A 27,794-nucleotide genomic window follows, 5' to 3' on the forward strand; every position below is an offset into this window, starting at 1 on the left:
TTTTTCACACATGGCACTTTCAGGTTTCAGGTGAGTATCCGTACCCCATAACAAGGTTAAAGGTGGCACATCTCCATAGGCTGCCCTTTAGCAGTCCATTGCATAGGCCCTCTGGATGTGCTTGACAGACCCCGAAACTAGGAGAGAATTTACCACCAGATGGCACCCACAGCTCTTTTTTTTCCTCTTTCTTTTTTTCTTACCATGATACCGGAAGGGCCCAAGAGATCACTCAACTTACAATTTATGGAGCAAAACCATTTCAAAAGGTTTACCTTGATTTTCTGGCTCTTCAGACCAGCTCCTAAAATAATTATGCAAGATTATAGTCAGAGTTATAAATTCGAACTCTGAATTTTAAATTTATTTATTTAATTTTCAAATTTCTTTAATTTTATTAGTTTTATTTTACATTGCTGAAGATCACACACAAGGCCTCAAACATAACTAGACAAGTGCTCTCCCACTGAGCTACACCCTCAGCCCCTAGCTCTGAAAATTTTAACGGTATATTCACATCTATCCAGCAAACATATAACCATGTGTAAAGACACCCATTTAAAAAAAAAAACTTTAAATAGCATCTGCCTTATATATGTTGTACATTTAGTACTGCTATGACAGAATATCACAGAGTGCCTGATTTATAAAGAACAAAAAGTTATTCTCATATAGCTCTGGGGCCTAAAAAGGCCAAAATCAAGACACCAACATCTAATGTATGTCTTCTTGCTGTGTTTTTACATGTTGGAAGGCAGGACAAAAGAGAATTCACACCTCCAAGCCTTTTTCTGTAGTTCCATTAACCCATTCATGAAAGCAGAGACCTCATACCTTAAATACTTCTCAAAAGGTTCTACCTCCAACACTGCTTTATTGGGGAGACACAGGAATTTGGGGACACATATTCAAGTGAAAGCAAATGCTTACATTCTAATATAAGAAACATTTCAGGACAAAAATCATTACGAGTACATACAAAGAGCAGCATATTCACTCACACTTTCGCACCAACTATTAAGTAATAAATTAGTGTGAGGATGCCTCTGGATTCCTCAAATGAGGTAAGTGAGCTTTTCTGATAAAAAGAAGGACATATTTTATAGAACTTCGCTCAATACATGAAGAAAAGTTTAAGATACTTTTTCAAGCCTTGATTTTTCAGTGCTTTATAATTTTTCCAAGGACTGTCCTACTTATTTTCCACTGTGTTGAGATCAGTACCTCCAATGGTTGTCACCCTGCATGAGGCTGAACATAGGTACAGCTAAACCCATGGACAAAGCTAAACCACTGCCTTTATCTCATCCATCAAATATAGTTTGCCTTTATCCTATTTTAGAAACATACATACCTCCTAACCTCTCCAAGAAATACTCACTTCTAAACATTAAAAGAAATGCCTTTCTTTCTCACGGAGGAGTAGAACTCCATTGTGTGTACATACCACATTTTCTTGATCCATTCATCCCCTGGGAGGGAGGGGGACATCTGGGTTGGTTCCATATCTTAGCTATGGTAAACAATGCTGAAATGAGCATAAGTGTGCTAGTAGCTTTAGTGTGGCCTTCTTATGTTCATTTGGGTAAATGCCCAGAAGAAGAATTAATGGGTCACAGGGGAGTTCTATGTTTAGTCTTTTGAGGAACCTCCATACTGCTTTCTAGAGTGGTAGAACAAATTTGCATTCTCACCAACAGTATAGTAGTGTTCTCTATTGGCCACATCCCCACCCGTATCTGTTATTGTTATTTTTTTTCTTTTTTTTTTAATTTAATTTAATTTTATTTGTGAACATACTGTATAGAGGGGTTACAATTACATGGGCAGGATAATGCGTACATTTCTTACCAAGCATTTCAGCCTCCTCCTTTGGTTTACCCTTCACATCCCCTGTTATTGTTATTTTTGTTGTTTTTTATTTGTTTGTTTTCTTCCAGTCCTGAGGCTTCAACTCTGGGACTGGGTGCTGTTCCTGAGCTTCTGTTGCTCAAGGCAAGTGCTCTACCACCTGAGCCATAGCTCTACTTCTGGATTTTTTTTAAGTAGTTTATTGGAGATAAGAGTCTCACAGAGTTTCCTACCCCGGTTGGCATCGAGCTATAGTCCTCAGATCTCAGCCTCCTCAGTAGCTAGGATTACAGGCTTGAGCCACCACCACCCAGCTGTTATTGCTAGTTTTGAGGGTTTGTTTTTTTTGTTATTTAAATAATAGCCATTCTAACTGGGGTGAGGTGGAATCTCAGTGCTGTTTTTGATTTGCATTTCTTTTATGGCCACAGATGTTGAACATTTCTTCATCTGTCTATTGGTCATTCATGGTTCTTCTACTGAGAAGTCCCTCTTTAAGTCCTTAGCCTATTAATTGGGTTATTGTTTCTTTGAGGGTTTATTTGGGGGGGGTATAATTTTTTGTACTCTAAGTATTTAAGATATGAGGCTCTTATCTGATGTATAGCTGGTAAAAATCTTTTCCTATTCTATGGGCTTCTATGTATCTTGTTAGCTATGTTCTTTGCCATGCAGAAACTCTTCAGATTGTTATTGTACTATTCATAAGGAAATGGAAAGACTTGAAAAAATTATATTAAATGAAGTAAGCTAAACCCAAAGAAACATAGGCTGCATAGTTTCCCTCATTTATGGAAGCTAGAATGTGCCTTTAAATCTACAAGTAAACACACTGGATGGTAAAAGACACAAATACATCAGGACTTGATAAATTATACAGGTCTATAGACACTCACACAGTGAAATCAAAGAAGGATCTTTTAGGAAAGAGTCACAATAGCACAAGCTATGCACATATGATTCTACAAAACATTTATCAAAATGCACTTGAAGAAATGGAAAAGAAGTTTTTGTGTTGTTGCTGCTGCTGCTATTTTTGTTTTCTTCACCTTTTGTCTTGTTTCTAAGTTTATCTGTTTTGGGGAGAGTAAAGGGAGACGCAGAAAGTGTGGGACAAAGGGTGAACAAAAGCAGCAGTGGTACTCACTAAACACTATGTTGAAAATGACCTATGCAGCTTGTGAGTGAAGACAGGAAGAAAAAACTGGGAGAGAGCAAGGGAAGGCATGACACTGTTCAAAAAGAACTGCACTAATTACCTTACTTATATCACTGAAACCCCTCTGCACATCACCTTTACAATAACAATCTATATATATGTGTGTGTGTATATATATATATATATATAAAATAAAAAATAACTATTTCTATGTAAAAGGGGAAAAAAAGAAATGTATTGTGCTTACTGATATGTTACTTTAAAAATGAAAATCCATTACATAGAGATTATTGCTCTTAAAATTCATGGTACACAATATTTATTGCAGGGCTGATTTTTTTTTAATTTCCCCTTCCTGTTTAGATGTTTTGCATTCCAGCCCAACCAATCATTTTGTTATTATCTCAACTCACAGGCCCAGTAGCTGTTTCTGTGCTGAGTTGCATGGATCCAAGAGGAGGTTCTGAGAGGTAGGCTGGTATTCAGTAGCCTAGGGCGGGGCACTGAGAAGCTGGCATTTTGGTTCACACAGATTTCTGTAGGGGCTTGACTTATCCAAATTATCTTTTCTCCTCCAGAGCTGGAAAGCAATTGTTACCAACCAAAATGTCTCAGAGAACAGAGCACCAAGTCAGGATGATACTTTATCATTTCTGTCTGATAGACTTTGGAGAACATAGAAGCACAAGGAACAATCCAAACTCAAACACCATGAAACTTTGTGAACTCCAATAAATCATCCTTCAAGTGAAGAAAATGTCTCCCTCTCTGATGCATACCTCAATTCTGAAAATCTGTTTCTTCCGGAAGATTATAAATGATACATTGAGAAAATATGTCATGCGCTTGATTTGGGGTAAGCACTTTGCCTTGCAAGTACAAGTAAAAGTTAATGATTTCAGCCAGGCATGGGTGGCTCATGCCTGTAATCCTAGCTTCTCAGAGGCTGAGATCTGAGGATCATAGTTCAAAGCCAACCTATGCAGGAAAGTCCCCATCAGACTTTTTTCTTTCTTTCTTTCTCTCTTTTTATTGTGAAAATACTGTACAGAGGGGTTACAATTACATGGTCAAAGTGATGAGTACATTTCTTATCAAGCATTGTGGGCTCCTCCTTTGTTTCCCTTTCCCATCCCTTTCCATCTCCCCCCCCCCCAACCCCTTCTTTCAAACTTTTCTGTGTGGCCTGGTTTCAAACCTCAATCCCTGAATCTCAGCCTCCTGAGAAGTTAGGATTATAGGCATGAGCCAATAGTGCCTGACTAAAATTTTATTTTTCTATTGCTTAAGGCTAAGAGTTAGGAGTATTAAATTCAAATCTTGACTAAAACTATCAATTGTCATCTCAAACTGCTATATACACTCATTTTGTCATCTATCAAACCCATCAGACTTTTATCTCCAATTAACCACTCAAAAGCCAGAAGTGGTGCTATAGCTCAAGTGATAGAGCATGCACCTTGGGTAAAAGAAGCTCAGGAACAGCACCCAGGCCCAGAGTTCAAACCCCAGGACTAGGGAAAAAAAAGTGAATGGTGTTGAAAATACTTTTGAGTTTCTACTAGAGCAGCTTCCAAGATGGCTGACTGGTTTTCTTTAGAGAACTGAAGTGGAAATTGATCTTATAACGAGAAAGCTGACCACTTACAAATTCCCCGTTAGCAGAGCGTTAGTGTTTCACCTCTGCAACCCTAGCTACTCAGGAGGCTGAGATCTGAGTATCACAAAACAGAGTTCAAAATCAGCTCCAATGGGAAAATCTTTGCAACTCTTATCTCCAGTTAGCTTCTCAAAAAAATAAAAATAAAAAAAATAAAGCCAGAAGTAGAAGTGTGGCTCAAGTGGTAGAACATTAGCCTTGAACACAAAAGCTCAAAGACAATGCTGAGGCCCTGAGTTCAAACCCCAGGACCAGTACACTCTCTCTCTCTCTCTCTCTCTCTCTCTCTCTCTCTCTCTCTCTCTCTCTCTCTCTCTCTCTCTCTCTCTCTCTCTCTCTCTCTCTCTCTCTCTCTCTCCCTCTCTCCCTCTCTCTCTCTCTCTCTCTCTCTCTCTCTCTCTCTCTCTCTCTCTCTCTCTCTCTCTCTCTCTCTCTCTCTCTCTCTCTCTCTCTCTCTCTCTCTCTCTCTCTCTCTCCAGTTAGTTAGATTCTGGAGATTTGGCCCTGTTTTAGATTCTTCTTTCCCCATCACTAGACTTTATTCTGTCACACCATGCCTTGTCCTTTCTGATTTCAGGTATTACCTCAAAGAAACATACCCAGATTTGCATAAACATAAATTTAACAGGAATTAACATTTCTCAGACCAAAACCTTTTTATTTCCTTCTGCAGTAAACCAATAAGTAATGACAGCTCCTGAAAGTGGATGTGAATGGCCTGAGCCACACTGAGCTCCCACGGGCACACACACTACAGAGTCATGTCCCCCAGGCCACACAAACTTCCACAAATACAGTAGTGGTACTCACTAGACACCCTGTGGACAATGAACTATACACCTTGTGGGTAGGGATGGGAGCGAAAAGCTAGAAGACCATGAAGGAAGGGGTGTCATAGTTCCAAAGAAGTGTACTCGTTACCTGACTGCTGTAACTGTAACCCCTCTGTACACCACCTTTAAGATAACAATAAAATATATTTTAAAAGAAAAGAAGAAACACGCCTAATTGCTGGGCGTCAGTGTCTCATGCCTATTATACTAGCTACTTAGGAAGCTTAGATTTTAGGATCATGGTTCAAAACCAACCAAGGCAGGAAAGTGCATGAGAGTCTTATCTTCAATTAACTACCAAAAAAGCTGAAAATAGAGCTGTAGCTCAAGAGGTAGAGTGCTTGCCTTGAGCATAAAAGCTCAGGTGCAGTACCTAGGCCCTGACTTCAAGCCCCAGAACCAACACACAAACACACACACACACACACACACACACACACAAACACACACACACACACTTCTAACTTGTGATTCTTAGCACATCTCCAGGAGAGCACTTCAACCCCAAGTGAGAACCACCAACCTTAACCAAACCCCTTGTTTTATAGGTGGTGAAATAAGAAACAAAGAATTTAATCAATTGGTTTGATCAATTAAAGAATAAGTTAAGATTAGAAACATAAACTTCTAACTCCAAATCATGATCATCCTTAGTGAACAGATTCCTCATGATATAATTATAATCATACATTGTTATTTAAAAACTTAAGATAGTCTATCAGACTCCTTAAGTATGTTTAAAATTAAAATTATCTAGAGCTATTTTGTAGTGCATTGCAGCTCCCTTGACAAATGCCTGACCTGCAATAATGAGACTGTCTGCCCTGGAGATCACAGGAAGATGACTGGACACACACCTCCCCATCAAGAGTCATATGCAAAATGGGACTACTTTTCATCTGCTTAAATTCTTGGTCTGGGATGTACCTCAGTGGCAAAACTCTTGCCACGGTTACAAGTGCAATATCCTGGGTTCTATCCCCAGTACTGAAAGAGAAAGACAAAAAAAAATTCTCATGTTTCCATGGGATGGTTAACTTGATCAAGAAATGAACAATGAGAAATACATATGTAGATTATGAAATGAGATACAAATGTTTGTATTAATATACGGTATTACAATGAATTAAAGTATTCTAACATTATTTTCTCTCTTATCTGGAGCCTTTGATAAAGATGAGCATTCAGCAACACATTCTCTCACCTCTTCTCCATTATTTTTCTTTCCTGGAATCTTCTGGGAATAATTATCAATTTTATTTTTCAAGGAAGAGTCAGTACTATGGTTTTATAATCTGTACTTGCTACATTCCTTAGGATCTACTAAAATATGAAAGTTAGGTATAGTTTTATATTCAGGTTGTTTCCTAGGCTTTCTATTCTGTTCTGTCTCCCAAAGAACCATAAAAAAAAACACAGTTTGGGGACAAAAATATGTCCTAAAAACACATACAAGGAAGACTTTCATTTGGTCCCTTGTTAGTGGATTATGTACCTGAGTATGTGTATCTGAAAATAAGAATCAAAAATTCAGAAGATTGACAGCAACTGAGTCAATTTTCCACAGTAGACAATTTCAGACTTTTCACTGACACAAAATCAGAAAATAACAAGATGTGAACACCACAGGAATTTCAAAAATGCTCACAGGTCCCTACTAATTATAAAAACAAGTCTTGATTTCTGAGATATAATTAAAGTGTTCCACAACAAATATTAGGTTCAGTTCTTGCTTATCTCTCCACTGGTTGACACTTTTTAATAAGGCAATTCAAAGGTATGTTAAGAAAAATACCAAAATTTTATCCGCATTCTTTTTTCCTGTTTTTGTTTACTGGATTATTTATTCATGAAACTCTAGTTGAACTTTACTTTTTTCTGCTTCATATTCTTTATTCATAATCAGAGTGACAGTGATTGAGGACCAGAAATACAAAAATAGGTAATTTTATGATTGAAGAACAAAATGTGTTACTATATAAATAAATTCTTTCATTTTTAATCACAAGCTGTATTTTCCAGAAAGTTTTTCTAACCAAGTATTTCTTTTGATTTTTTATTTCTTAAACAATTATTGTATAAATAGTATATGAATGCTATAACCAGAGTAAGACAATCTGCTATACATATGAAGAATAATAAAGTATAACTCATACACTCAGAGATAAAGATGGCAGTTGTATTTGTTCTTGTTGATTTTCTGAGACAAGGATCTTGCTTTACTGCCAATCTGAGCTTGAATTTCTGACTGAAATAATAGTAGCGGACCTGTTACAGATGTGTGCCACGTGCCCAGGATGATTCATTCATTAGCCATGGAACTAGATGTGTACCCAGCTGCATTAAGATCATACATGGCACTTGAACAATCATAAAAAAGGACATAGGACAAAACAAAAACCTGACTTAATATTTTAGGGGTCTATAAGTCTGTCTTTGAAGAACATTGTAAAATACTAAACCTGAAGTGCTATTCCTTATATGGTATTGATTATAGACAATATGACTCAAAATAGTCATTCCTAATGAAATACTTGTCCAGGAATATAATTTTCCATGGAATAAAAGGCCTTTGTGCTCCCAACAAATATGAATTGTTCGAGAAAAGAGAAAAACTGAGGTCACTTTCTGTTTTATTAGTAAGGCAGCTAATAAAACTTCAGTTGGGGGAAAAGATAAGAACCCTAGACGAGGAAAAAATGGGACTCAGCTAAGTTATTAAAAATTGAAATAAAAATTCTAAACAAAATATAAGCAAAACAAATCGAATAATATTGTATATCTAATAACACATACATGCATCCTAAAGCAAGTAAGTTCATTTAAAATGTAAAGCATTAGTTCAACATTTAAAAGTGTTTTTATATAATTTGCTAAATTGTTAAAGAATTGACTTGACTATTTCAATGATTTTTTAAAATTAATTGCTAGGTATATTTATGATTATTTATAAAAAGCAAAAGCAGCCAGATACCAGTGGCTCATACCTACAATCTTAGCTACAGAGGAGACTGAGATCTGATGTTCATGGTCAGAAGCCAGTCCAAGTAGGGAAGTTTGTTAGACTCTTATCTCCCATCAATCACCAAAAAAAGTCTGAAGTGGAACTGTACTAGCCTTGAGCATAAAAGCTCAGGGACAGTACCTAGGCATTGAATTCAAGTCCCAGGACTGGCACACAAACACACACACACACACACACACACACACACACACACACACACACACACACACACACACACACACACACACACACACACACACACACTTTATTTATGGATATATCTGCATATGGTAACATTTTTTTAGAAAACATAATAATCATCGACCCCAAATTTAGGACCACCGTCAGTTTGAAGAATGACAGCAAGAAAAGCATGATATAGGAAACTTTTTATATATTGCTATTGTTTTGTATATTATTGAGGTGTGCAGAAGCTACCTCAGTATTTTATACTATTTCCATAATCTTTTTGTTAGTTAGAGCCAGTCACAAATAATAAATTTACCACATAAATCATTTTAAATATTAGAAAATGCAGAACTCCATAAAGACGTAAAAGCAGATTGTTTACAAAGACAGAAGAAATTCTTCAAACCTCTTTTCCTTTTGGCAGTACTGGAGTTTTGAACTCAAGGCTTCATACTCACTAGACAGGCACTAAACCACTAGTCCATGAGACTAGCCATTTTCTGCGCTGGTTATTTTTGAGATAGGGTCTTACTTCCTTTCTGCTGTGTGTCCAGCTCTTGACCCTTTTGTGTTACTTTGTCCACTATATCTGGGATGTGGAGAATACTCTATCATAATGATTTTTTCCCACTGTGACAAAGTCTAACAGATTTCTTCCTAAGCTGGCTTGGAACCATGATCTTCCATATCTTAGCATCCCAAAGAGCGTGGAATAACCAGGGCATGCCAGTGTACCCAAATATTGATCAAAAAGTACTGTGTTATCTCTCCACTTCTCTTCAATCTAGTATTAGAATGCCTAGCTACAGCAATAAGACAAGATGCAGACATAAAGGGGATCCAAATAGGGAAAGAAGAAATAAAACTCTCCCTCTTTGCAGATGACATGATCTTGTATTTAAAGAATCCCATAGACTCCACTCCCAAAGTACTCAAGCTGATTCAAAACTTTGGCAAAGTAGCAGGTTATAAAATTAACCCCCCAAAATCAATGGCTTTTCTGTATGCCAACAATGAGAAAAGTGTGGCTGAAATTAGGAAAGCAACTCCATTTGTAATAGCCCCATAAAAAATAAAATACCTAGGAATTAACTTAACTAAAGAAGTGAAGGACCTCTATGATGAAAACTTTAAAATCTTGAAAAAGGAAATCAACACCGAACTTAAAAAATGGCAAAACCTCCCATGCTCCTGGATTGGCAAGATTAACATCGTGAAAATGGCAATACTTCCCAAGGCTATCTACAAATTCAACGCAATACCTATCAAAATTCCACCCTCATTCTTCAAGGAAATAGAAGAGGCAATCCAAAAATTCATATGGAACAATAAAAGACCCCGAATAGCAAAAACACTTCTCAACGGAAAGAACACTGCTGGAGGAATATCAATACCAAATTTCAAACTCTACTATAAAGCCATAGTAATCAAAACAGCTTGGTATTGGCATAAGAACAGACCTCAGGACCAATGGAATAGAATTGAAAACCCAGAAATGAACCTACAGACCTAAGCCATCTAATCTTCGATAAGGAAGCTAAAACAATAGAATGGAAGAAAGACAGCCTCTTCAGTAAATGGTGCTGGCAAAATTGGTTAACTACATGTAGAAAACTAAAGCTAGATCCTTATATATCACCCTGCACCAGAATCAACTCCAAATGGATCAAAGACCTTAAACTCAAAGCAGACACTCTGAAAACATTACAGGATGGAATAGGAGAAACCCTAGGTCTCCTTGGCTCAGGCCGAAATTTTCTGAATAGAGACCCGGAAGCACAACAAATCAAAGAAAGGTTGGACAAATGGGATTGCATAAGGTTGCAGAGCTTCTGCAGGGCAAATGACATAGCTAGCAAGATCAATAGAAAGCCCACCGATTGGGAGAAGATCTTTACTAGCCATACAACGGACAAGGGTCTCATATCTAAAATATACTTGGAACTCAAAAAATTAAACCACCCAACAACAAATCCTCAAAGAAACAACTGCCCAATAAATAAGTGGGTGAAAGACTTAAAGAGAAGCTTCTCTGAAGAAGAAAGAAGGATGGCCAATAGACCCATGAAGAAATGTTCAACATCCCTAGCCATAAAAGAAATGCAAATCAAAACAACATTGAGATATCACCTCACTCCAGTTAGAACAGCAAAAATCAAGAACTCTAACAACAACAGATGCTGGAGGGGATGTGGACAGAAAGGAATCTTACTTCATTGTTGGTGGGAATGTAAACTTGTTCAACCACTTTGGAAAGCAGTATGGAGGTTCCTCAAAAGACTTCACATAGATCTCCCCTATGATCCAGCAATCCCACTTTTGGGCATTTACCCAAATGTATACAAACAAGACCACACTAAAGCTACCAGCACAACTATGTTTATTGCAGCATTATTTACCATAGCTAAGATATGGAACCAACCCAGATGCCCCTCAGTAGATGAATGGATCAAGAAAATGTGGTATATATGCACAATGGAATTCTATGCCTCCATCAGAAAGAATGACATTTCCCCATTTGTTAGGAAATGGAAAGGCTTGGAAAAAATTATATTAAGTGAAGTAAGCCAGGCCCAAAGAAACATAGGTCCCATGGTTTCCCTTATTTGCAATATCTAGTATAGGTATGAGTCAAGCGGAAAAGGTCAGATAATGTGATGTTAGGAAAATGAACCCTTAAATATGTATTTTAATGTTTTCGTTTCTTTCATGCATGTGTTTCTAACGCATTTATAAGATTATTTCTTTGTTGCTTTGTATGTCCCTCCCCCACAGTGTAACCCCCGCTTTCACTTTATTTGATGTCAGTATAACATGTGGAGGAGATGGGGACAAACAAGTCGTTTAAGGATTCAGGTGGACCTGTTGCAACAAGGAGAATTACAAAATGTCATGTCAAAGCAAGCTTTACAATGTTGGTGTGGGGGGGGGGAGGGGGGTATGATTGGGTGGGGGGGAGTGGGGAGGCTGGAAAGGGAGGTGAAGGGTAAACAAAGGAGGAGGCTGCAATGCTTGGTAAGAAATGTATGCATTATCCTGCCAATGTAATTGTAACCCCTCTGTACAGTATGTTCTCAAATAAAATAAAATTAAATTAAAAAAAAAAAGTACTGTGTTAATGAAATTATTCTTTGTCTAGTCTGGCCTCAAAGTACAATCCTCCTGGTCTCAGCTCAATCACAGTGGTATAGTTTACACTAATTGATTATGTTCAGAAATTATCAAGGTAATTCTAAAATGTAGCAGAAATAATCATAGCTTCTTCTCATTTTAAGCATGGCTGTGTAAATAGGACTGGGTAGAGCAGGAGTCCAAAGTAGAAATAAATTCCCTACAACTAACGGGCAATAACAGTGCATGATTAAAGGAAATATCAGAGGTCAACTAGAGCTAATGATTTGCTACATCTCCTAGAAGTCGGCTACAAAACAGGCTGTCAGTATTGCTAAGAGCTAAGAGTCTTTCCAAATGACAGGCTCTCAAAAGGTCAAGTGCATGCAAGAGCAAAATGTAATCCTTTCTTCATAGACCTTAATATCTCCACTAGATAGTAAATACTACTTGTTAAGAGAATCTGAATGTAACAAGGCTATACAGAAACATAAAAATATATATACTTTTTTAAAGTTATAGAGAGCTAAAACAAATATATGTGGTGTGAATATATATGCACATATATGTATGTCACATGTACATACTGTCACTGAAATCTTTACACCAAATTGCTATTCAATTATTTCTTTCATTGTTATTCAATAAATAAAAGCAGTCTTGACTGCATAAGATGTTAATGGTAATGATTATTAGTTATGAGCAATGAACACTTGAAAGCTATTCTTAGTATAAATTTGGCTAAGCTCAGCATGTCAAATTAGAGCAAAGTATTTTATCGCTTTTCTTCCTTTTGTCACACTCTGACTTCCTTGCTGTTCTTTGCTTTGTTTTGTTTTAGCTCTCTATAACTTTAAAAACGTGATATATATGTATATATACATATATTTTTTTTTAATGTGATATGTGGGACAGAATAGAATCTAGACCACAAAGGAATCGCAAATAGCTCCCAGCCCAGCCCTGTCTTTCCTGCTGGGGAGACCAAGAGCTTGCATTCACCTCTGCAAAGTAAGCCAGGAAGCACCTAAAATATAACTCGGGACCTAGCATGAGATAAATGCATGCCTCCTGCAAACATTAAAGCTCAGTATTGGTGAAGAAGTGATTTCCATAGCAGGACAGGATTTTCCTTCCCATAACTCAGAGAAAAGCAGGGATTCACCATCTTATGGACAGTCTTTTTGCTTCAGAAAGACCTGTACAAAATATCAGATCTCATTAGCAAACAACCATCCACCCAAGGCCACCAGTTTTTCAGAGATACATGATTGGGTGCTTGGGAAAAGAAGAACATGATCTGTGAAGCACCTAGCCAGAGACCAGATTGCCAACAGGACAAGGAAATATCATCTTTGCAGCACATGGGTGGACTTTTGGCTTCAGACAGAGCTTCCCAGTGTGTAAGCTTACAGTAGAAACCAGTCAACCACCTGAAGGCCTCAGTATCACAGAGACAAGCGAGTAGGGGCTGTGGAAACAGAAAAACACTGTTCACAATACTCACAGCCATCAGAGGGGAAGAAGGAGAGGCCACCTCGATCCCAGACAGACTTCATCAGATGACCATTCATTTGTCCAAAACAAAAAAGCAAAAACCAAGCCTGTAGCATGAGCAAACAATCTACATAAGACGCCAGCAGGCAAATACCCACCCAGCTGCTTCAAAACTGGAGGCATTCCATTTTCGGTATCACTACAAAAGATACTTTGTGACCCTGAAGGCATAAGTGTGACCATTGTTTGAAGACCCACCCTCTCTTACTGAATGACAACCACATCAGTCAATAGAAGACTGAACAGCAACCAGCATTTTGACATATTGTACTCAGAATCCTAACTTCCCAGAGACATGATTCTTCAAACACGTAATGAAACTAATAACTGTTATTAAATGAAAAGAATCGATGTTACAGATCAAAACATGAAGACATAATGTTTTTTTCAGTTCCATTGCATTCTAACCATATTGCTTATTTTCTGTTCAACTCAACAATTTATTAGCAGCTAAGGATAATACGTGACTATCTTAATCCACAATCAGTTTACTTAACCTATTTGATTCCTGGGCATATTATTATCTATTAAACTAAAATTTGCTTTAGAGAAGAACTTATATCACCAAACAAGGGTAGTGCTATTGAAGTTTCTATTTATAAGTCAGGTGTCTATCCATGGTGCTATGTGGACTAAAGTTTTAATGACTTCTTATTTCTCCCAGGTTTTGTTACATGTTGCCTGAATCATTAAAATAATGTCCAAGGTATTATAATGAGTAAATACACAAAATACTACTGTTTAGATGTAGGATCCTAGGAAGGTATACACAGTAATGTCAAGGACACTAAAATACCTATGAATGATGCACATTTGTACATACGTCCACAGCCCTTTACTCAAAACATATTGGAACATTCTTAAATATTTCCCCCCGCACCCACAAATGATTTTATTAGTAGACAGAGAACATTTCCATTGTTCTCTAGTTTTTTTGCCAGTTCTAGGGCTTGAAATCAGAGCCTGGGTGCTAACCCTGAGCTTCTTTATTTTATTATTATTAAGTCTCCTTATTGTGAAAATGCCATACAGAGGGGTTACACTTACATGAGCAAGGTAATGAGTACCTTTCTTATCAAGCATTGTTGCCTCCTCCTTTGTTTCCCCTTACCATCTCTGACCTCCCATCCCCCTACCACCCCCAACAAAGTTGTAAAGTTCATTTTTCAACATAACGTCTTATACATCTCATTGTTGCAATGGGTCCACCTGTATCCCTATTTAAATGATTTGTTTTTTCCCTTCCCCTCCACAAATTATACCAACATCAAATACAGTGTGGGGGAGGGACATACAAAGCAACAAAAAAATCATCTTATAAATGTGTTAGAAACAATAGCAAGAAAGAAAAACCTTTTGAGTCGTTATCTTGTGTTTCATTTCACCTAACATCAATTTATCTGACCATTTCTGCTTGTCTCAGGCATATACTAGTTATTTCAAATAAGGGAAACCATGGGACCTATGTTTCTTTGGGCCTGGCTTACTTCACTTAATATAATTTTTTCCAAGTCTTTCCATTCCTAACAAATGGGGCAATTCCATTCTTTCTGACTTCTCTGAAGAGGGAAGAAGGATGGCCAATAGACACATGAAGAAATGCTCAACCTCCCTAACCATAATAGAAAGGCAAATCAAAGCAACAATGAGATACCACCTCACCCCAGTTAGAATGGCAAAAATCAAGAACTCTAATAACAACAGATGCTGGAGAGGATGTGGACAGAAGGGAATCCTACTGCATTGTTGATAGGAGTGTAAACTTGTTCAACTATTTTGGAAAGTAATTTGGAGGTTCCTCAAAAGACTCCACATAGAGCTCCCCTATGACCCAGCAATCCCACTTTTGGGCATTTACCCAAATGATCCTAAACAAGACCATACTAAAGCTACCAGCATATTGCAACATTATTTACCATACCTAAGATATGGAACCAACCCAGATGCCCATCAATTGATGAGTGTCCCTGAGCTTCTTTTGCTCAAAGCTAGCACTCTACCACTCTGAGCCACAGAGACACTTCTGGCTTTTTCTGTGTATATGGTACTGAGGAATCAAACCCAGGGCTTCATGCATGCTAGGCAAGCACTCTACCACTGAGCCACCTTCCCAGCCCTGTTCTCTAGCTTTTAGTTGTCCAAAGAGAGAATCTTCTCACCCATATCTAAATCAAATTATATCCAAATGAGAGGATAGAGGAAGAAAGACCAAATAATGGGCTCAATAAAATAATGGCAAGATTGGTTAGTGAAATAAAGGAACTGATATTTTTAAATATTCCAAGAGGATCTGAACAAACATCTGAATTAATTAAAAAGGCAATATAGGATTTGAGAGAGGAATTAAGAGAAGGAAATACTGAAAACAAATCAAATCAAAATCTGGGAAATAAAAAGCTCATTAGCTCATACTAAAACAACATCAACAAAAAAACCTCAGTGGAAAGCCTGGTAGTAAGGGTAATAAGATAGAGGGAGTTGAAAACAGGATATCAGAGGTTGAAGATAAAACAGAGGAATTAGATCAAACAAAGACACTGAAAAACAATTAGAACATAAGACTTCCATTATCCCCTCAAAAGACCAAGAATATGAATAATGGGGATGAATGAAAAAATAATTTTAAAAATTAAGGCATTGAAAACCTATCCAACAAAATAATGGCAGAAAATTTTCCCACCCTTGGGACTGGGATCCATGTAATACAGGCTTACAGAACTCCAAAGAGGCAAGACAAGAGAAGAAATACGCCAACGTACACTATAGTAAAAACACTAGGCATACAGAATAAGGAATATTAATAGGCACTAAATACAAGAAGGGGATGGAAACACATAATTCAAACCCTGAATTGATGGAGAAATAAAAACCTTCCATGATAAACAAAAGCCAAAGGAATTCATGACTACTACACAAGATACATAAAGAATGCTACTCACAGTAGAAGAACTAAAATTATCCAGAAAAGACAAAGAAGTTCACTACATATTAATAAGAGGAATGATACCATTAAAAGGAAATTATATTGTTTATAAGTTGTTTATATATACACACATATATATTTATGTATTATATGTTTAAGTGTATGTGTATTTGTATACATATACACATATTTGTATATATAGATATATAGATAGATATACAGAGATATAGATAGACAAATAGAGATATACAAAGATATACACAAAATTCATTAATTGAACACTTCTGGACTTACTACTATGAATGGACCACAACATAACAATTGTATGAGATTTTACTAGCCCACAGTCACAAATAGGTCATTCAAATAAATCAACAAAGAAATTTTAGGATTAAATAGTACCATTGAAAAATGAAATTAAAAAGCATTTATAGAGTATTTTTCCTTTAGGAACATGATACATATTCTTCTGAACAGTCTCTGGAACTTTTTTCTAAAATAGAAATATCCTTTTGGGTGCTCACTTCAGCAGCACATATACTAAAATTGGAACAATACAGAGAAGATTAGCATGGCCCCTGCACAAGGATGACAGCCAAATTCATGAAATGTTCCATATTTTTAAGCAAGAAGAGCCTGGAATGATGTATGCCATGCCCTAAAATCAAACAACTATCAACCAAGAATACTGTACCCACCTAAACTCTCCTGCATAACCGAAGGCCAAATGAAAACCTTCCATAGCAAAGAAAAACTGAAACAATATATCTCCACCAAACCAACCCTACAAAAGATATTTAAAGATGTCCTACATATAGAAAACCAACAAGACCACAATAAAGGCCAAGAAAACACACCCAAACTGAGAATCCAAGAACCATAGGAAGAACCCAGTAGCTGTAGCCCCCAAGAAGGTGGATTAAATGGCAGGAACTCCCAAATACCTCTCAGTTCTATCTCTCAACATTAATGGACTTAACTCTCCAATTAAGCGACATAGACTGTCTAGTTTGATTAAAAAGCAAGATCGTTCTATCTGATGCCTTCAGGAGTCACACCTTGCCCATAAAAACAAACACATTTTGAAAGTGAAAGGCTGGAAAAAAATTTACCAAGCAAACAGCCCCCATAAACAGGCAGGAGTTGCAATCCTAATCAGATAAAATAGATTTCAAATTAAAATTAGTGAGAAGAGATAAAGAAGGTTGCTACATACTAATTAAGGGATCTCTCCTTCAGGAGGATATTACAATTGTAAATCTCTATTTGCCAAACAACGGGGCACCCAAATTTATCCAAGAAACATTACTTTCTCTCAGATCTCATATAGATCCAAAGACATTAATTGTTGGGGACTTTAACACACCACTATCCCCACTAGATAGATCAACTCGGCAAAAACTCAACAAAGAAACCGCAGACCTAAACAACTCCATAGATCAATTAGATTTAACAGACATTTACCGAATATTTTCACCCAGCAGCATCAGAATACACTTTTTTTCTGAGCAGCACAGGGAACATTTTCTAAAATAGACCACATTTTAGGTCACAAAGCAAACTTGTTCAAATTCACAGACATTGAAGTTATACTTTGCATTCTCTCAAACCACAAGGGAATAAAATTAGAACTCAACACCAAAAGTCACCAAAGAAAGTCTGGTAACACATAGAGGCAGAGCAACACACTGTTGAATCACCAGTGAGTCATGGAAGAGATTAGAAATGAAATTCAAAGGTTCATGATGTTCAACAAAAATGAACACAGAAATTACCAGCTCCTCTAGGACACAGCTAAGGCAGTACTCAGAGGCAAGTTTATATCTCTGAGTTCCTACATCAACAAATTGGAGAGATCTGAAGCCAACAATTTGATGAGACATCTGAACCACCTTGAAAAAGAGCAGCAAGATAAACCTCAATCCAGTAGATGGAAATAATTAAAATTAAATCAGAATTAAATGAATTAGAATACAAAAAAACCATAGAAAGAATCAACAAAACAAAGAGTTGGTTCTTTGAAAAAATTAACAAAATTGACAGACCCCTTAGCAAATCTTCTCAGAAAAAGAGAACAAACTCAAATAAATAAACTCAGAGATGAGAATGGAAATATCACCAAAGAAACAACCAAGATTCAGTACATTATAAGGGAATACTTTTCAAACCTTCATGCTAATAAGTTTGAGAACTTGGCAGAAATGGACCTTTTCCTAGCAAATATCAACATGCTGAAACTAAACCAAGATGAATTAAACCATCTTAACAGGCCCATATCAAGCATTGAAATAGAAACAGCAATAAAAGACTTCCCATCTAAGAAAAGCCCAGAACCAGATGGATTTACAGCGGAATTCTACAAGGCCTTCAAGGCAGAGCTCACACCAATACTCCTCCAACTCTTCAATGAAATTGAAAGAGAAAGTTCACTACCGAACTCTTTTGATGAAGCCATCTTAACCCTCATCCCAAAACCAGGCAGGGACTCATCAAAGAAAGAGAACTATAGACTCATTTCTTTGATGAACATCGATGAAAAAACTTCTCAACAAAATTTTGGCCAATGCCTTCAAAGCAGAGCTCACACCAATTCTCCTCCAACTCTTCAACGAAATTGAAAGAGAAAACTCACTACCGAACACATTCTATGAAGCCATCATAACCCTCATCCCAAAACCGGGCAGGGACTCATCAAAGAAAGAGAACTATAGACCCATTTCTTTGATGAACATTGATGCAAAACTTCTCAACAAAATTTTGGTCAATCGACTTCAACAATCCATCCAAAAAATCATACACCACGATCAAACAGGATTCATTTCAGGGATGCAAAGCTGGTTCAATATACGCAAATCAATTAATATTATTCATAACATCAACAGGAGCAAGAACAAGAACCACATGGTTATCTCAATAGACACAGAAAAAGCATTCGACAAGATCCAACACCCCTTTATGATGAAGGTTTTGGAAAAATTAGGAATCCATGGAACATTCCTCAATACAATAAAGGCTGTATATGACAAACCTACAGCCAGCATTATACTCAATGGTGAAAAACTAAAGTTCCTCTTAACTCAGGAACAAGACAAGGATGCCCACTCTCTCCACTTCTCTTCAATCTAGTATTAGAATGCCTAGCTACAGCAATAAGACAAGATGCAGACATAAAGGGGATCCAAATAGGGAAAGAAGAAATAAAACTCTCCCTCTTTGCAGATGACATGATCTTGTATTTAAAGAATCCCATAGACTCCACTCCCAAAGTACTCAAGCCGATTCAAAACTTTGGCAAAGTAGTAGGTTATAAAATTAACCCCCAAAAATCAATGGCTTTTCTGTATGCCAACAATGAGAAAAGTGTGGCTGAAATTAGGAAAGCAACTCCATTTGTAATAGCCCCATAAAAAATAAAATACCTAGGAATTAACTTAACTAAAGAAGTGAAGGACCTCTATGATGAAAACTTTAAAATCTTGAAAAAGGAAATCAACACCGAACTTAAAAAATAGCAAAACCTCCCATGCTCCTGGATTGGCAAGATTAACATCGTGAAAATGGCAATACTTCCCAAGGCTATCTACAAATTCAACGCAATACCTATCAAAATTCCACCCTCATTCTTCAAGGAAATAGAAGAGGCAATCCAAAAATTCATATGGAACAATAAAAGACCCCGAATAGCAAAAACACTTCTCAATGGAAAGAACACTGCTGGAGGAATATCAATACCAAATTTCAAACTCTACTATAAAGCCATAGTAATCAAAACAGCTTGGTATTGGCATAAGAACAGACCTCAGGACCAATGGAATAGAATTGAAAACCCAGAAACGAACCTACAGACCTATAGCCATCTAATCTTCGATAAGGAAGCTAAAACAATAGAATGGAAGAAAGACAGCCTCTTCAGTAAATGGTGCTGGCAAAATTGGTTAACTACATGTAGAAAACGAAAGCTAGATCCTTATATATCACCCTGCACCAGTATCAACTCCAAATGGATCAAAGATCTTGAACTCAAAGCAGACACTCTGAAAACATTACAGGATGGAATAGGAGAAACCCTAGGTCTCCTTGGCTCAGGCCGAAATGTTCTGAATAGAGACCCGGAAGCACAACAAATCAAAGAAAGGTTGGACAAATGGGATTGCATAAAGTTGCAGAGCTTCTGCAGGGCAAATGACATAGCTGGCAAGATCAATAGAAAGCCCACCGATTGGGAGAAGATCTTTACTAGCCATACAACGGACAAGGGTCTCATATCTAAAATATACTTGGAACTCAAAAAATTAAACCACCCAACAACAAATCCTCAAAGAAACAACTGCCCAATAAATAAGTGGGCGAAAGACTTAAAGAGAAGCTTCTCTGAAGAAGAAAGAAGGATGGCCAATAGACACATGAAGAAATGTTCAACATCCCTAGCCATAAAAGAAATGCAAATCAAAACAACATTGAGATATCACCTCACTCCAGTTAGAACAGCAAAAATCAAGAACTCTAACAACAACAGATGCTGGAGGGGATGTGGACAGAAAGGAACTTTACTTCATTGTTGGTGGGAATGTAAACTTGTTCAACCACTTTGGAAAGCAGTATGGAGGTTCCTCAAAAGACTTCACATAGATCTCCCCTATGATCCAGCAATCCCACTTTTGGGCATTTACCCAAATGTATACAAACAAGACCACACTAAAGCTACCAGCACAACTATGTTTATTGCAGCATTATTTACCATAGCTAAGATATGGAACCAACCCAGATGCCCCTCAGTAGATGAATGGATCAAGAAAATGTGGTATATATACACAATGGAATTCTATGCCTCCATCAGAAAGAATGACATTTCCCCATTTGTTAGGAAATGGAAAGGCTTGGAAAAAATTATATTAAGTGAAGTAAGCCAGGCCCAAAGAAACATAGGTCCCATGGTTTCCCTTATTTGCAATATCTAGTATAGGTATGAGTCAAGCGGAAAAGGTCAGATAATGTGATGTTAGGAAAACGAACCCTTAAATATGTATTTTAATGTTTTCGTTTCTTTCATGCATGTGTTTCTAACGCATTTATAAGATTATTTCTTTGTTGCTTTGTATGTCCCTCCCCCACAGTGTAACCCCCGCTTTCACTTTATTTGATGTCAGTATAACATGTGGAGGAGATGGGGACAAACAAGTCGTTTAAGGATTCAGGTGGACCTGTTGCAACAAGGAGAATTACAAAATGTCATGTCAAAGCAAGCTTTACAATGTTGGTGTGGGGGGGAGGGGGGTATGATTGGGTGGGGGGGAGGGGGGAGGCTGGGAAGGGAGGTGAAGGGTAAACAAAGGAGGAGGCTGCATTGCTTGGTAAGAAATGTATGCATTATCCTGCCAATGTAATTGTAACCTCTCTGTACAGTATGTTCTCAAATAAAATAAAATTGAATTAAAAAAAAATTTTGGCCAATGGACTTCAACAATTCATCAAAAAAATCATACACCACGATCAAACAGGATTCATTTCAGGAATGCAAAGCTGGTTCAATATACGCAAATCAATTAATATTATTCATCACATCAACAGTAGCAAGGATAAGAACCAAATGGTTATCTCAATAGATGCAGAAAAAGTATTTGAAAAGATCAAACAACCCTTTATGATGAAGGTTCTGGAAAAATTAGGAATCCATGGAACATTCCTCAATACAATAAAGGCTGTATATGACAAACCTACAGCCAGCATTATACTTAATGGTGAAAAACTAAAGCCATTTCCTCTTAACTCAGGAATGAGACAGGATGTCCACTCTCTCCAGTTCTCTTCAATCTAGTATTAGAATGTCTAGCTACAGCAATAAGACAAGATGCAGACATAAAGGGGATCCAAATAGGGAAAGAAGAAGTAAAACTCTCCCTCTTTGCAGATAACAAGATCTTGTATTTAAAGAATCCTTTGGACTCCACTCCCAAATTACTCAAGCTGATTCAAAACTTTGGCAAAGTAGCAGGTTATAAAATTAATCCTCAAAAATTAATGACTTTACTGTATGACAACAATGAGAAAAATGTGGCTAAAATTAGGAAAGCAACTCCATTTGCAATAGCCCCACAAAAAATAAAGAACCTAGGAATTAACTTAACCAAAGAAGTGAAGGACCAAATAAAATAGACTGTGAGGTCCAGGAAGATGGCGGAGGAGAAGCTAGAGGCTAAACAAGCTCAAGCATAGAAAGCAGTTTTAGAGTTCCAGTGAACAGTCCTAAGCCAGAGAATCACACCAAGTGTGCCATCACAGGACAGAGAGTTAGGCCAGAAAGGGAAAATCCAGGCAAGGAGACAGATCTGAGCACTTGCCAGCAGCCACTGCTGCAGCGGCAGCAGTGGCGGCAGCGGCCTTAGCCACCATACCTGCAAAACAGAGAGTCTGGGACAAAGGAGCCAGACGCAGCGGGCGAGCGCATTCTACTCAATACCAGCAAGAACTGACAAGGAGCGGACATCTTCATCCTGCAGTTCACAGACCAGAGACGACCCAGGAACCAAGACTCAGCATGAGTAGAAGCCTAAGGTCCTCACTCCTTCTCAGGGAGCAGAGGAGGGAAGGCCACCCTCCCCCCCCTTACCGGAGATCTCCATCTTGGATACTGACAAAGCTCAGCGGAGCTGCTAGCTCCAACTCAGGCCTTGGAAGAAAACTAGAGTCATTTAGCAGGTCACAAGAACCTAACCTGACCTGCTAGACTCAGCTCCACCCAGGGAAAAGTCACCCAGCTCGGGAGCCAGCCCCAGGAGTGGCTTTCTTCACTGGGTAATCAGAGCCAGAGGCTGCCCCTCCCTTTAGCAGCCTTGACAATCAACTGAAATTCAGTAAACATAAACCCTGAGAGTGGCTCTAGGTGGGCTGTGAGTTTCTCACAAACTAGCCTCCAGGAAAAGCTACTGTTTGCTGAAAGGCCTCAACTCTACCCAGAACCTAGCCTCATCACAGCAACTCCAAACTTGAGGAAAAAGCCATCTCTCTAATTTGTGATACTCAAAGCAGGTCTCCCTCCCATTGAACTAACCTGGGAGGAGGATCACAAAATCCTGGGTAAAGCAGAGCATTTTTCTACCTGTTCAAACAAACTGACTTAAGAAACCAACCAAGCCACAGGAAAATCAAACACCACAAGCAGACCAGAGACTCCAACAAGAGGCTGGTTACAGACACAAGGGAGATACAGGATTTTCCCAACCCTCCCAAAAAATCAAAGAAGTGAAGGACCTCTATGATGAAAACTTTAAAAACCTGAAAAGGGAAATCAAAACCGAACTTAGAAAGAGGCAAAAACTCCCATGCTCCTGGATTGGAAGGATCAACATCATGAAAGTGGCAATACTTCCCAAGGCTATCTAATGTGATACCTATCAATATTCCAACCTCATTCTTCAAGGAAATAGAAGAGGCAATCCAAAAATTCATATGGAACAATAAAAGACCCCGAATAACAAAAACAATCCTTAACAGAAAGAACAGTGCTAGAGGAATATCAATACCAAATTTCAAACTCTACTACAAAGCCATAGCAATCAAAACAGCTTGGTACTGGCACAAGCACAGACCTCAGGACCAATGGAACAGAATTGAAAATCCAGAAATGAACCTACAGACCTATAGCCATCTAATCTTCGATAAGGGAGCTAAAAAAATAGAATGGAAGAAAGACAGCCTCTTCAGTAAATGGTGCTGGCAAAATTGGTTAACTACCTGTAGAAAACTAAAGCTAGATCCTTATATATATCCCTGCACCAGAATCAACTCCAAATGGATCAAAGACCTTGGAGTTAAAACACACACTCTGGAAACATTACAGGATGGAATAGAAGAAACCCTAGGTCTCTTTGGCACAGGCCCAAATTTTCTTAATAGAGACCCAGAAACACAACAAATCAAAGAAAGGTTGGACAAACAGGATTGCATGAAATTGCAGAGCCTCTGCATGGCAAAGGACATAGCTAGTAAGATCAATAGAAATCCCACAAATTAGGAGAAGATCTTCACTAGCCATACCGTGGACAAGGGTCTCATATCTAAAATATACCTGGAACTCAAAAAACTAAATCCCCCAACAACAAATATTCAAAGAAACAACTGCCCAATAAATAAGTGGGCTAAAGCCTTAAAGAGAAACTTCTCTGAAGAGGAAAGAAGGATGGCCAATAGACACATGAAGAAATACTCAACCACCTTAGCCATAAAAGAAATGCAAATCAAAACAACATTGAGATATCACCTCACCCCAATTAAAATGGCTATAATCAAGAATTCTAATAACAACAGATGCTGGAGGGGATGTGGACAGAAGGGAACCTTACTGCATTGTTGGTGGGAGTGTAAACTGGTTCAACTACTTTGGAAAGCAGTATGGAGATTCATCAAAAGACTCCACATAGAGCTCCCCTATGACCCAGCAATCCCACTTTTGGGCATTTACCCAAATGATCACAAACAAGACCATACTAAAGCTACCAGCACAACTATGTTTATTGCAGCATTATTTACCATAGCTAAGATATGGAACCAGCCCAGATGCCCTTCAATAGATGAATGGATCAAGAAAATGTGGTATATATACACAATGGAATTCTATGCCTCCATCAGAAAGAATGACATTGCCCCATTTGTTAGGAAATGGAAAGACTTGGAAAAAATAATATTAAGTGAAGTAAGCCAGGCCCAAAGAAACATAGGTCCCATGGTTTCCCTTATTTGCAAAAACTAGTATATGTCTGAGACAAGCAGAAATGGTCAGGTAAGTTGATGTTAGGCAAAATGAACCCCAAGATAAGTATTCAAATGGTTTTTTTTCATGTGATTGTTTCTAACATATTTATAAGATGATTTCTTTGTTGATTTGTATGTCCCTCCCCCACAATATAACTGCATTTGATGTTGGTATAATTTGTGGAGGGGAAGGGAAAAAACAAATAGTTTAAATAGGGATACAGGTGGTTCCATTGCAACAACGAGATGTACAAGTCGTTACGTTGAAAAATGAACTTTACAACTTTGGTGGGGGAGGGAGGTTGGGAGCAGAGGGGGGGAGATGGGAATGGATGGGAACGGGAAACAAAGGAGGAGGCAACAATGCTTGATAAGAAATGTACTCATTATCTTGCCCATGTAATTGCAACTCCTCTGTACAGTATTTTCACAATAAAAAATCATAAAAAAAAAAAGAAATATCCTTTTGGATGCTAGTGAACTATGCTAGAGGTTAATATCTGATGATAATATGGTTCAAAGCCATCCCAGGCAGGAAAGTCTCCTTGGCACTCTTTTCTTTACCTAGTCATCAAAAAAAAAAAAAAAAAGTCAGAAATGGAGCTGTAGCGCAAGTGGTAGAGCATCAGCCTTGAGTAAAATAGCTCAGGGACAATGTGCAGGCCACGAGTTTAAGTATCAGGACTAGCATTTCTAGAAAAGGAAGGAAGGAAGGAAGGAAGGAAGGAAGGAAGGAAGGAAGGAAGGAAGGAAGGAAGGAAGGAAGGAAGGAAGGAAGGAAGGAAGGAAGGAAGGAAGGAAAGGAGGGAGGGAGGGAGGGAAGGAGGGAGGGAGGGAGGGAGGAAAAAAAAGAAATATCCAAGGGTAAACAGCAAGTCTGAGCAAATACAAGAACATTATCATTCTTTGTCTTCTATCTGACCACCAGGGAGCCAAACTAGAGTTCAATAGCAAAAGATTCTACAGAAAATATTCAAGCCTTTTGGCTCTCTGCCCAGTCCCATGGCAGTCAGCAAGAATAAACACCTTACAAAAGGTGGCACAAAGGGAGCCAAGCAGAAAGTGGTTGATCCATTTTCTAAGAGAGATTGGTATGCTATGAAAAGCACTGCCCCTGTCCAATATAAGTAATATTGGGAAAACACTAGTCACAAGCACTCAAGCAACCAAAATGACATCTGATGGGCAGCGTCAGGGTCGGTATTTGAAGTGAGCCTCACTGATCTGCAGAGTAATGAATTCACACTTAGAAAATTCAAGCTCATTACTAAGGATGTTCAGGAAAGAACTGCCTGACCGACTTCCATGGCCTGGATCTCATCCGAGACAAAACCTGCTCCATGGTTAAAAGTAGAAGACCAAGGGGAGGGAAGGGATAGTAGGAGAAAATAAAAGGAGTGGGTAACAATGCCTCACAAGAAATTTTAACTCACTATCTTACTGATTTAACTGTGACTTCTCTGTACAGCATCTTTACAAGAAAATAAAATTAAAAAGGAAAAGAAAACAAGCCAAACCTAAAATATTTTTTTAAATGGCAGACCACAATGGAAGCTCCTGCTTTTGTCAAGACTGAAGATGGTTATTTGCTTCATCTGGTCTGTGCTGGTTTTACTTTAAAATAATGCAACAATCAAATCTGCAAGACCTCCTAGGCTTAGCATCAGCAGGCCTGCAAAATCTGGAAGAAGATGATAGAAATTATGACCAGAGAAGTGCAGACAAATGACTAGGAAGAAGTAGTTAATTAACTGATTCCAGACAGCATTGGGAAAGACAGAAATGGCTTGCCATTCTATTTATCCAACTCATGATGTCTTCATTAAAAGAGTAAAAATGCTGAAGAATCCCAAGTTCAAATTGGGAAAACTCACGGAGCTTCATGGTGAAGGTAATAGTCCTGGAAGAGCTACTGGAGACGAGACTGGTGCTTAAGTTGAGCAAGCTGATAGATATGAACTACCAGTCCAAGAATCCATTTATAATTCAGAGTTTTAAGAGTGACAAATACAAGGCTTATTTGTAAAAAAGAAAATATTGAAACATATGAAGACTGAATGAACAACACATTGTAAACAACATGGGGGTCACTTCAAAGGAAAGAGAGATATGGAGAAGTTCCTAGACACTAATGAAAATGAAAATACACCCTACTAGATCCTCTCAAACAAGAACCTCTTGGACAAGAAACAAAAGAATGGCAATGGACATTCTATTAAGTGTGAAGTGTTCTAATCCTCCATAGAACTATTGCAATCAGAGGTCATGTAGAAAGCATAAAGTCCATGAGTGACAAGAATCTGGTACAAGATATGCCCTGAACCATTCAGACCAATCCAAATCCTTTATAACGCTTTGGGTTACTAAATCTTCATGAAGGTAGCAAATTACACTACATACAAAGTTTTAATACAGAAAGGCTAGTGGAACCTGCAAACATTAAATTTCTAAACATCCAGAATAATTAGTTAGAAAATGAAGTTTAAAATTGGATTCTTACTCGGCATTAAAATCTACAATGCATCCAGGAATTTAACAAGAATCTATGAAACCTTGACCAAGGTCTGAACCTTTTTGTCCTTCTCAAATGCATATAATGAATCGCTAATCCTTAGAGTGATGGTATTGAGAGATGGAGACTTTGAGAGGTGACCAGGTCTTGAGAGTAGAACTCTCAGGAATAAGATCAGCTTATTTACAAAGAAGCCTCAGAAAGATCCCTTATATCTTTTTGCCATATGAGAAGACAGAGAAAAGAG

The 27,794-nt window shown here is 37.9% G+C and overlaps 1 long non-coding RNA gene, 1 other non-coding gene and 1 pseudogene across 2 annotated transcripts in view; 2 read left to right on the forward strand and 1 right to left on the reverse strand.

Moving 5' to 3' along the window:
* LOC138813520 (uncharacterized) overlaps positions 1–27,794 on the reverse strand; it is a 122,266-nt gene that overhangs the window by 78,592 nt on the left and 15,880 nt on the right. The gene's annotated exons all lie outside the window — the stretch shown is intronic.
* Positions 16,804–16,910, forward strand: LOC138814390 (U6 spliceosomal RNA). Its single transcript, XR_011367970.1, has one exon. It is a non-coding gene; the product is annotated as a U6 spliceosomal RNA (small nuclear RNA).
* LOC138813591 (small ribosomal subunit protein eS1-like) lies at positions 26,038–27,033 on the forward strand (annotated as a pseudogene).

Source organism: Dipodomys merriami, unplaced genomic scaffold (genome assembly GCF_024711535.1).
Source record: "Dipodomys merriami isolate MVZ:Mamm:240054 unplaced genomic scaffold, mDipMer1.0.p SCAF_6, whole genome shotgun sequence".
NCBI classification, from domain to species: Eukaryota; Metazoa; Chordata; class Mammalia; order Rodentia; family Heteromyidae; genus Dipodomys; species Dipodomys merriami.